The sequence below is a fragment of the Aythya ferina genome (genome assembly GCF_964211825.1).
Source record: "Aythya ferina genome assembly, chromosome: 2".
In the NCBI taxonomy this organism is placed as follows: Eukaryota; Metazoa; Chordata; class Aves; order Anseriformes; family Anatidae; genus Aythya; species Aythya ferina.
Genome location: NC_140297.1, coordinates 161,532,012 through 161,543,564, shown reverse-complemented (window position 1 = coordinate 161,543,564; position 11,553 = coordinate 161,532,012). Strand labels below are relative to the sequence as shown.

The following is an 11,553-nucleotide window of genomic DNA, read 5'->3' as shown; positions in this document are numbered from 1 at the left end:
TCATTCCAAATCTGAGGTTTTATTTTCAAAATAGATCCTCATTTCAAGAAAAAGTCTTCTGTACCCCTAGCCTATTTTTAATACACTAATAAAGAACTTACTTCTTCCACGTTTGCAAACCTCTTTCACCACTCTGATTTTAATACCAGCATCGCTTCCCTCCAACATTGTAGGTGTTATTTTAAATCAATTTGGCACAGATTCAGAAGTAGACTCCATCACTCGTTTTTGGTCATCTCCAGCCACGCTGTAATTTAGAGGCCCTCGAACAAGTGCATTGGTACCAGGTTTACGATCCAAGCCATCTTTGCATCATTTAAGCAATTGAACTCATCATGTAGAGAGTCTAAGTCACCAGGTGACATTTCATCCTCTCCCTTAACAGCTGGAACCGAAGAAGCCATTTGCACAGACAAGCCATCAATTTGCTCTTCCAGCAACTGACAGTTTTCTGCTTTCTTCTCTCCATTACCATCTTGGACAGTACTGATACCAGTGTCTGAAAATTAAGAAGGAGCTTAGTAGTGCATATAACTGCAGGATCAAAAAACACAGAAGGACATTATTCTGCATCCCTTCTTGTTGAAAGTACTGTGGAGAGAGTTACTCAGCACTGTCAGATCACTTCAGTAGTTTTATTCACCCTTTGACGCAACCACAGGAATACCTCCTTTTGGGCTGCTACCGTCTCATATGACTGTCGTGAAGTTATTTGCTGTATTCCCATTTCAGTGACTAAAGCAAACTAAAGTTTCCCCTCCTTCCCCCAGTTCCAGCAAATTTTTCTTTCGACTCTGCTGCAACAGGTGGGTAAATTACTATTTGTGAGAAATTTAAATTTTTTTTTTTTTTTTTTTTTTTACACACTTTCCTTCCCCACTTCTCCCTTCCCCACTATAGAATACACAAATGAGAATTAAAAGCTGAAATGAAATCCTTGCTACCGCCAAACCATCGTGGTGAAAGGTTTCAGCACTTTTTAGAAACAGTTCCAAATTATTGCTCATTCAGGACTTCGTTACCTATAGCAACAGCCTGTTTGTCTAAGCCGACCAAAGAAATTCAGTCCCAATTAACTCTAAAACTTACGTGTCCTTTTGAATTAACACAGAAAGCACGGAGACCTTTTTTTTTTTTTCCTGCACACTATGTCCATTTATGACCACACAAGTTCCTGTACTACAACAACTCCAACACACCTTTATTTGTTGGCATGCCTTTGAGGTTCAGATATGGTGACGGAGATCCAGCAGCACAGGGTGGCCCTTTCCCACCAACATGGTTTGTCACAACAGTGACTGTGGCCGTCGCAATAGCGGCGACGTGCTACGCCTTCTCTCTTTAGTGATGCTGGAGTATTGGGCTCTCCAGGACGCTTGATCTTATTCTGAGGCCCAGCAACAAATTTATCTGCTTCATCTATCATCGTACCCTGAAAAGACTTTTTTTTTTTTTTTTAATATAAGTAAAAAACAATTGCTTCGTCAATTCACTACCAGAGTATTTGCCTCCGTGTTACAATTCAGTTACTTTTCAAATAATGATACAGCAGATAGCAAGACTTCTCCTACCTTCTCATCCTGTTTGAACAGACTGCCAAGTGTATGAAGAAGCCTTTTTGGTTGATCTGGATCAATCTCCCGAAGGGGTGAAGGCATCATTTTCAACTACTCCTGATGATTTCCCCTTTGAGCAACAGGAACGCCGTGAAGGCAGTCTGCAGCAGAACAAGGTATCTAAATTTAGTCTACCTTAAGACTAAGGAAATACAAGCCTCGCATGCTTCCATTTCCAGTGTTAGCATTTAAGATCTAGAAATCACTATTTCCTCCCTCTACAAAACAAAGGAAAAGCAAAAGGCAAATAAAGCCCCTCTTTCCTTTCACCATCACTATAAGAACATCTACTGCATCCTGTTGCACAGGAAAGCTCACCCATGAAACTGAATTTTCAAATTCCAAGCACGCACAACATGTTTTGTGACAGAAGGCAGAAATTTCATTCTTTTCCTTCGGAATCTAGGGAAGGACGACTGACCCAAGAAACGATGCAAAGTCTACTTCCTCTCCCACACCGAGGACAGAAACACTACTTAGGTGAATTAAATAGCTGTACCAGAATATTAATAAATAATTGTGTCCATTTACCTTCATCCTGCCCCACGATATCCCTGTGTGTTTTCAGAAGATTGGTTCTCATTCCGGTTAGCTGATCTAGAAGATTGTGACAAGACATATCATATGCATTTCTGAATGCCCGTGGCTTCAAATCCTAGTTTTATAATAAAACAAGTAACTTTCAGTTAACCCGCGAGTTCTCACGCACAAAGAAATTGCTCTGTGGGCTGTACTACCGTTAACTACTAAAAAAAAAAAAACAAAACAAAAAAAAATTCCAAAACAACTTCAGACATTCTGAACGTATTCTGAAACAACTTTCTTTCCATCTCTCCGGAAAGAGCTTTCCTCCTATCTGTGACAAAGGAAAAAAAAAAAAAAAAAAAGTTGTGATCGCGGGAGTCGTTACACAAAGCCACACTCTGTGAATTCACTACTACAGTTAAGATCATTTTTAGTCAAAAATACCTCGGCAGCAATGCTATCACTGCAAACATAGCGTTGCCAAAAAAAAAAAAAAAAAAAAGAAATTCAACTCAAGATATAGGAGAGGGCGAGCTAAAAGCACAAATAACATGACCGATGGAGGCTGCAACAACCACCTGGTAGATGGTTGTCCACAGCCCTCGGATTGCATGGTCGTCTTTCCTGACAAACGAATACTGGAAGAACAGAAAAGATACACCGTGTGTCCGCAAAAGCCTTCGGGGAGACTACTGAAAGGAAAACCAAACCAAAAAACTAGGAACAGCAAGTGGCGTATACGTCAGTTTTGTTAACAGAGCACCACTAATGTACCAGGAATTTCCACATTCTTCGCCCCTCCTCTACCTTGAAAATGTCACCCAATTCTGTCAGTGTCTTCACCATCAGCATTTATTTATTTATTTCGTTTTTCACGTGGACATCCGAGGAAAACATTGAGTACCCTGTCATCGAGGAAGAAGAGAGGGGGGGGGAAAAAAAAAAAAAAAAAAAAAGAGAGATGAGGGGGGAAGAAGCACTGCCATTCCTTTCCTCGGTAATGCGAGCAAAAAGCTCAGGCGCTCAGCAACAATGTGCTTTGAAAGATAAAACACAGAAGAAACTGCACGTTATTTAGTCTCAGCTACAGAGTCACGTGTATTTGTACCTGCTCATTTATTCATCTGCCAGTGTATTTTAGTACAAACGCTACAGAACATAGAAACCGCAAGGTTACTACTACCTTTTGTGACCGACGCGATCTTTGGCAGGAACAGCTATCGAAAAAGAACCAACAAAATCCCCTTCGTCGACAGCCATCCGAACCTTTATCGTCTAACAGCAGTCCTACAAACATCCCCTGGGATGCTCAACTCCTGAAACTTTCTGTTCAACTTGAGGCAGAACAAGCCCTTACCCTGGGCACCTTCACCCAGCTCTCCACTGCTAGCAGAGTAGCACCCTGATACTGTCCAGGACGCGCTGCAGCAGCCTACTCGCTTACGCGTATTTACTGCAGCCTGGTTCGAGACGCGCACAGAGGGACCCACGAAAAATCCACCCTTTCCTTCAGAGAAGTAAATACATACATACATACGGACGACACGGTAAGGAAGAAAAGCTGAACACACAGCATGCGGTCCTTTACCGTGGGGCAGATCCAGCATCAGCACAAGGAGCTTTGGGGCACGTGAGCGATCATCTACACCGGCCATCGCGACAAGCCAAACTCACGCACACGAGCCTCGACCTAAAAACACAGAACACATTAAGTTCCTTTATAGCTTATGGAAGTAACAACCAGCATCTTAGATGCAGTTGGATAGTTGGATTGCATCAGCTTAGGGACTGCCTCCTTCAAAACGCACAGGGGGGTGGGGAAACCAGTCTTGGAAACCTGTTGCCTAACAGGAAGGAGACTGTTGTCTTCTCCTCCATAGGTGACGTTCTTCCAAGCATCGTCCTGCTCCTGGATTTTACCAGCCGCGACGGGATGGTCCTACCGGCGTGAGTCGGGAACGCTTCCCACGGGGTTTCTGTGACACTGAAGTAAGTTTTCCGCAGGTACAAGTAACGCAGCACGAGACGGCAAGGAAGCTAAGGCACCGTCTGCAGCACAGCACGTGTGCGATATTGGGCCTGAGGGGACCAGTCAAAGCCTGCAGTAATCGCTGAACAGGTGGGCAAGCAGGGAGCCCTACGGGAAACAAAGCTCACGTTCTGCAAAGCTCTTTTCCCGTCAAGAAGACGGCCTTTTCTATTCAGCGCATTTACTGAACTTTAGGCTACTTCCCATTCGCTTTGGCAAGTTAGCCTTTGCGTAAGCCAAGAGGTTTTAAACTGCCAAGCACCACTGATGGTTCTTGTTCTCCAACAACAGGGAATTTCAATCAGGGCACTCGTTAACAGGAAAGCCTGGCTCTGTTTCACACAAATCACGTACCTAAACCACGGAGACAGGAGTCTGCAGGAAGAACTCTTTAAAAGGTGAACTTAAAGAGAAGGATACTACTCATTTTTCCACAACTTCTGCAAGGACTGCGGCAAAAAAAGGCTGAACCAGGGACGTCTCTATCATCATCCCCTCTAGAATTCAGCAACTCCATACAGTTATGGGGCAAATACCACAGCTGCAGCGCAAGACAAACAAAGACCTCGAAGGTCACGTTTCTGCCTGCGTACCGAGTTCCGCTGGGAAGACCCCCCACCTCTGGAAAGACCCCCAGCCGCTCAACTCCCAAGCAACGTTGCCACGGCCAGTGCTTACGCAGAGTTTTGCTCTCTCTCGCTGCTCAGTACAGGCCCAAGGCCTCCTTTATTGCACACAGTTCAAGCAAAACTCTTGGGACATAACCAAGAGACAGACAGACAGACAGACAGAAATTGCCTCTCACGTCTGTCCTCACTGACCGCAACCAGCGTCCTGGAAAGCCCCGCAAGCACCGGTCTATTCCTAGGACAACTCCGAAAGCTGAGGCGGGACAAAGTTTAGCCTCTCGTACCAAAGACTGAGCAACAGACAGAGCCTGACAGGCCAGTTCATTCTAGGTCTAAGAGGCTACTACGACTCGGCAGGCACTACGTGCCTTCCTTCCCTTTGCGCTTCCCAGCGCCGAGCAGCTCGCGCTTCCGCAAATTCAATGAAGCCTTTGAGCCGGGGCTGCAGGAAGCTTACGAGCACGCCTTGATTCCACCCCGAGGTCGCTGCGACTTACCTGGGCAGTCGGGACGGACGGGCTGCTCTCTCTCCTGAGAACCCTGCGACCGCAGCACGCCAGCTGCGGCTTTCCTCGCTTTACCCGGTGCGCCACCTTCGCTCGGCAACAAACCCCGCAGGGGTCCTAGCGGCGGGGAGCTGCTTCTGCCCCGGTGAACCGCAGCACAAGGAGAGAGCCGGCTGTCAGGACGCAGGGAGAGGAAAGCCTCCGAGGCGCGGCGCGGCGCAGCCCAACGATCAAGCGCAGCGAGGACCCGCGCCCGGCCTCAACACCCCCCGCCCCTCCCGGCCCGACGCTCCGAGGAGGCACCCCCGGAGGCTCTCGCTCGCCTCACCGCCGGCAACCGCGCTCGCCGCCAGCGGCAACCTGCGCCTCCCGGCGCGCACGGCCCGGCCCCGGCCCGGCCGCGCAGCCCGGAGCCCACGTGGCCGCCCGGCAGCGCAGAACTACAGCTCCCAGCATGCCTCGGGACGGAGCACTCCAGCCAATCCAGAGGGGCGTCGGCCACGCGCACGCAACGGCACCTCCTCCTGCTGCCCTCTCTGCCCCCCCCCGCCGCCGCAGCCGCCCCCCTCTCCCCTGTCCCCTCTCCCCCAGCCCCCCGAAGCCGCCCCAGCTCCTCTCGTGCTCCGAGCATCTCCAGCATTTCAGGAACTGGAACCCTGGAACCGCTGACGTCTGGCACGTGTCAGAAACGTGGCAGGAGACGTACTCTGCTGTCGCAAGGCACTTGCAAAGCCGGCCCGACAGCTGAAGCAGACTCACACAGTCCACCGAGCAACTCGGGGCCCCCACTGCTGTCCACTCACCCTCATGCTTCGTTCAAGCTTCCGTGCCTACGCCCTGAGCTACAAGAAACAAAGAGAGAAGGTCACATCCACAATGGATACGCAAACAGTGCGGCACATGCAGAGGACTCAAACACAGAGACCAGAGCCAGACAAATAAAACAAACAAACAAACAAACAAACTGAAGTCCACAAATGCCACAAGGCCATGAATGCATAGCAGCCCCGGCAGGGGTAATGGCAGACATACCCTTTGCAGATGAAAAAGGTGACCCCGCTCAGTCTCTTGGTAATACTGCACCAACACGGTCAAGCCTCTTGTAGCATGTCATCAAGCTGGTTTTAGTCCTCTGGAGAGTTACACAAGTGGGTTGATTCATCTAGAGATTAAAATACAGATCAAACACAGGAGCGTATCCCACCATCCCAAAAAAAAAGTGAGCCAGCAACCTCTGCTACATATCCCTCTATGAAGTGAATTCCAAGCCCTTAGAATTCCAGAAATCCATAGACTCCAGCCTGCCTAGAGAACCCGGCAACTGACTGAAGGAAAAACAAAGCACTTACCCCCAAAGAGCAGCCCAGGCAGAAGGAGCTCTCTGACGGCATACTTGGGGCTCATATACCTTTTGGTCCCACCCAGCACCCAAACCCAATCACCTGGGAAAGGGGAGGGGCAAAGCACATGAAAGTAGAAAGAGGAGGAGCAGCAGCTGTGGTTTATTTACTTATTTATAAGGCTTAGCTCAACAGCATGCAGAGGGCAGACAGGAGAACTGGGGTGTTTCTAGAAGCAACAATCCCCATGCTTTCGCTGCAGCTTTGAATATTGAAAGGACAACACAACCAAGCAAGTAACTGAAGCTTTTTCAGCTCGAATTAGCTCAAACTTTTATTTACGCAGAAAGAAAAATCTAGGAGCAGAACAGATTATACGCCAACAAAATCAATTCCGTTCCACTCGCAGCAAAAATCACTTCCTTCAGCAGGCTATCTGAGAACCAAAAGGCTATGCTGATGGGTCAAAACACACTACAGGACACTGGGGCCGGGCCCTCCGCTGCACCCACTTAAAACCCATCCCTACACTCACCAAGGTGCAACCCCAACCCGAACACAGACGCAGCATTTCAGCCTCAACACAGTTTCCAGAACTGCTGGAAAGCAAGCTTCATCCTCAGCGAGGCGTGCTCAGGCTGCACAGGAGGGGGCTTCGGGCACCTCTTTGCCTACCGAAGAAGACCGCCATCAGCACCTGCTTTGTTCCGATCCTAAAGGCTAACATCACAGCCCACGTCGCCTGGGACACCTGATAAACAGAAGAGAAAGCAGCCATACCGTTTTCAAGCCGTCCCTGCACGTGTCGCTCCTCGATGATCTGCAACCTCCTCTCAAATCCTCAACCGCTTCTGTGGAGAGCCTGCCATGGCACCTGCAAAGCAAGACCCTTCGCAGTCACCTCGTGCTACTTGGCAGTTCTGCTCCAATCCAGCTCACAAACAGCCCGCCCTTCCCGTGCTGCTCTTCAGAGTGCAGCTTGGCCCCTCTGAGCCTGTGCGACACACCTGTGAAACAAAAAGAAAAGCATAGGCTGAAGCAGCATCCAAAGCCACAGCACAGCTGGGACAGTTACTCTCATCTGCTCCCTAACCTCTGCTCCCTCACCTGCCCTCGAGGCAGATGCTTCCATCTGCTCTCTTAGGCCAGCTACAACACCCCTGAAATATCAACAGGATTTTTACTGTACTTTGTGCAGTTAAGTAACTGCAGTGACAACTGCACCCCTAAAGTACCTGCTACATCTGTTCATCGCTCACCTTGCCAAAAGCAGCTCCGGTCAAGTCCCGCGTTGTACACTGTGTTTCAGCTTTAACAAATGAAAACGGTCACAAGATAATCATTCAGCTGCCAGCATTAGCACCCATCCCTCAACAACACAAAGGGACCCCGCTTACAATATTATCATTTCAAAACAGCAGCCCCCATACCTCAGCACACCTCAGAAGTAGACCAAGCCAGTCACCGAGCTGCCTACGGAGCGCTGAACAGTTCCGGAAGGAGCTCTTTCCTGTGACAGGTTCCTCCAAAGGTTTACGCTCTACTGGGGACAGGAGAGAAATAAAAATAAAAGTTTCAAAAACCCCTTATCTGTAAGCTTTCAAGATTCCACAGACCTCCTCCTCAAGCACACCGTTCAAGCACTATGCGAGCAGCTGCTCACAAGCAGCTCAACTCTTCCCCCCCACACGCACATCTGACAAACACCACAGAGATGACTGTGCCTGCTGCCCTTCAGTACGTGCCCAGAGGCAGACCAGATGTCTTCGCCAACACAGTCCGGACAATGTATTAGCACACCCATGCACTGCCACGTTAGCTGTCATCACTAACTGCCAGGCAGGACAGCTCCAGACCAAACACATACACACACAGCCACGCCACAAACACTACAAACAAAACACACAACACAAGGCGCAAGAAAAAGTGACCCCCGGAGGGAAGCCCTATGGCAACAGCAAGTCACAACAGGTGCTCTGCACCAGACCCAAGGAGAGACTCAAATGTCACGACACGCGACTGGAAGACACTGCCAGAACTGGGGTGATGGAGGCCTAAAAAGCCTTCCTTCAAGACAAGAGACCAGAAGGATGGGGACTGAAAAACCCATATGATTCAAAGATCGAAGCCGAAATTCCTTTAAGCGGTATATTCTTTATTGCAGCGCTGGATGCACGGGGGGATCTCTCCACCTATCGTGCATACCCAAAGCAGAAAGCAGTCTTGAATTTATACAATCAATCTATCAATATTCTACCGGCGCCTATACATATTCATTGCCTACCCCCGCCTTCCCTCGCTTCTCATGCTAATTAGCCTTTTGGCACCTTGCGCCTGAGTAGAGCCTCCCAAGAACTGTGGGCAGGGGCCTTTGGGACGTGGGCAGGGGTCTTTGGGAGGAAGACCCCGAGTCTTCCTCACATTGTACTTTTCACCTTTGGTCAGGAATCCGCTGAGTTGGCATGTTTCTTAATCGCAAGAGCTGGCTGTTGCTAATTCTTCCCTTTGTTGTGTCTTTATAATGAATTCCAACGTCCAGTTTTGAGATTTATAGTCCTTACATTTGTTTCTCTGTCCGTCTGCCGCTTCCTTATCGTGAGTTCCGGTGTCTTGTTTCGAGATATACAGTCCTTGTCTGGGGACTGTCCTTGCCTCCCCAATACCTCCTTAATCACATAAGACGACGCTTAGGAAATCAATTCCCAAGCAAGAGCTCCTGATGCGGCCCAGATGACTTCCACAAGAGCGAGGATGGAAACAGATGCGATCTCAAACCGAATATGATGCACGAGACCTGAAACAGAACTGCACTTCAAGCAGCGACTGCAAGACAAGAAGTGCTCGGATCAGAGCCACGATGACAAAACAAGCACTGAGGCCCTTCAGCACCGCTACCAAGTCGCCTGTCTGGTCTGTCCAGTGTAAAAAGCTAGAAGGATATCAAGACCCGAGAAGCACAGAACAGACATTGCAGAAGCAACACTACAGGACAGACGAACAGAAGGAAACTGTCCTGCCTGGCGCACGCACTCACGCTACAAAATAATCCCGCTGCTTCTATTAGCCTGGTGACCCAGCCACAAGCAGCCTGAACGTGACCCAGCCTGAACCACCCTCGCAGCGGCACCAAGTATTTTCAGCCAGCTGGCTCCACGCTGCTCTGGCTCCCAGCTCCCATTAGCCACCCCAGATATGCAAATACCAGGTGCCCCCCAACTTAGCTCTCAGGTTGCTGCATGGTAAATTCCCTCCGCCTCAAGAAATACACAGGCACTGGTCGTCATCTTAGTCAATTGCCAGGCTCATCATCAGCTGCAAAAACAGAGTACCAGCATTCACTAGCATGCCGGTCATGATGCCCACCTTCTCCACAACACTGACTACTGCTGATGCAACATACAACTATGCTCACCTGTTCCTCTCCAAATCCAAGCTCCAACAGTGCAACCAGTATCATCCACACCACCTGGGAAAACAAAGGGATTAAATGATCGTTGCGTTCACAACACATCACCCAATGGTGTGTTTTTTTTGTTGTTGTTGTTTTTGTTATTGTTGGTTTTTGTGTGTGTGTTTCCTGTATTTATTTATTTTTTAGTCTGCTTTAGCTCAACGGCATGCAGAGTGCAGACAAGAAAACTGGGGTGTTTCTAGAAGCAACAATCCCCACGCTTTTGCTGTAGCTTTGAATATTAAAAGGACAATACGACCCAGCAAGTAACTGGAACTTTCTTACCTGGAATTAGCTCAAACTTTTCTTCACATTGAAAGAAAAATCTAGGAGCAGAACAGATTATACACCAACAAAATTGAGTCCATTTCATCCCCAGAAAAAAAATCACATGCTCTCATCCCCTCCTGTACCTCAGCCGCTTGCCTACCCCACGTGGCACACGCTTCCATCTGTTCTCTTTACCCACTTATAGCACCTCTAAAAGGCAAACTGGAATTTTACTCTATTGGCTGTAGGAAAATAACTGCAGTGACAACCGCGCCCCAAACTGAGCCAGCAGCCCCTACTAAACATCCCTCTCCTAAGTGAATTCCAAGCACTTAAAATCCAGAAATCCATAGACTCCAGCCTGCCTAAACAACCCTGCAACGGACAGAAGGAAAAACAAAGCACTGTCCCCAAAAGAGCAGCCCAGGCAGAAGGAGCTCTCTGATGGCATGCCTGGGGCTCATATAGCATTTAGCCCCGCCCAGCACCCAAACCCAATCACCTGGGAAAGGGGAGGGGCAAAGCACATGAAAGTAGGAAGAGAGCAAAAGGAGCAGCTGTGTTTTGTTTTGTTTTCCTTTCCTTTCCTTTGTTTTTTAAAATCTGTTTTATCTCAAAAACATTCAGAGAGCAGACAAGAGACCTGTGGTGTTTCTAGAAGCAAAAATCCCCTTTTGCTTTTGCTGCAGCTTTTAATGTTGAACTGATAACGGCACCAAGCAAGTAACTGAAACTTCTTCAACTGGAATTAGTTTAAACACGCTCACCGTCATCTGCAAACACAGAGAACCAGCATTCACTAGCCCTAACCCTAACCCCAACCCTCACCCTAAACTCTAACCCTAGCCCCAGCCCTAGTCCCTAAGCCCAACCCTGGTTCCCGAGAACTTCATTTCCAGGCATGCTCTGGGCGCTCAACATGGCCTCCCGGAGGTCCGGAGGCCCAGAACTACATTGCCCGGCATGCTCCGGGCACCCAACATGGCCTCCCGGAAGTTCGGAGTCCCAGAACTACATCTCCCGGCATGCTCCGGGCAGTCAACACGGCCTACCGGAAGCCTGGTGCCGGAAAACTACACCTACCAGAATTCCCTGGACAGCCAGCACGGCCAATCAGAGGCCGAGTTTTCGAGAACTACATTTAACAGCACTCACTGTAACCCTAGCCCTTCCCGCCCTTACACAAA

The 11,553-nt window shown here is 48.8% G+C and overlaps 2 long non-coding RNA genes across 2 annotated transcripts; both read right to left on the bottom strand.

Moving 5' to 3' along the window:
- On the bottom strand, window positions 1-2,219 carry LOC311430720. The gene is made up of 3 exons (XR_014688975.1): window positions 2,148-2,219; window positions 1,572-1,717; window positions 1-499 (listed from the first exon to the last, which is right to left on the bottom strand). It is a non-coding gene; the product is annotated as an uncharacterized lncRNA (long non-coding RNA).
- Window positions 2,220-6,364: 4,145 nt separating this feature from the next.
- Window positions 6,365-10,819, bottom strand: LOC311431703. Its single transcript, XR_014689585.1, has 7 exons — window positions 10,382-10,819; window positions 10,058-10,111; window positions 8,076-9,957; window positions 7,905-7,954; window positions 7,426-7,519; window positions 7,181-7,316; window positions 6,365-6,467 (listed from the first exon to the last, which is right to left on the bottom strand). It is a non-coding gene; the product is annotated as an uncharacterized lncRNA (long non-coding RNA).
- Window positions 10,820-11,553: the final 734 nt, after the last annotated feature.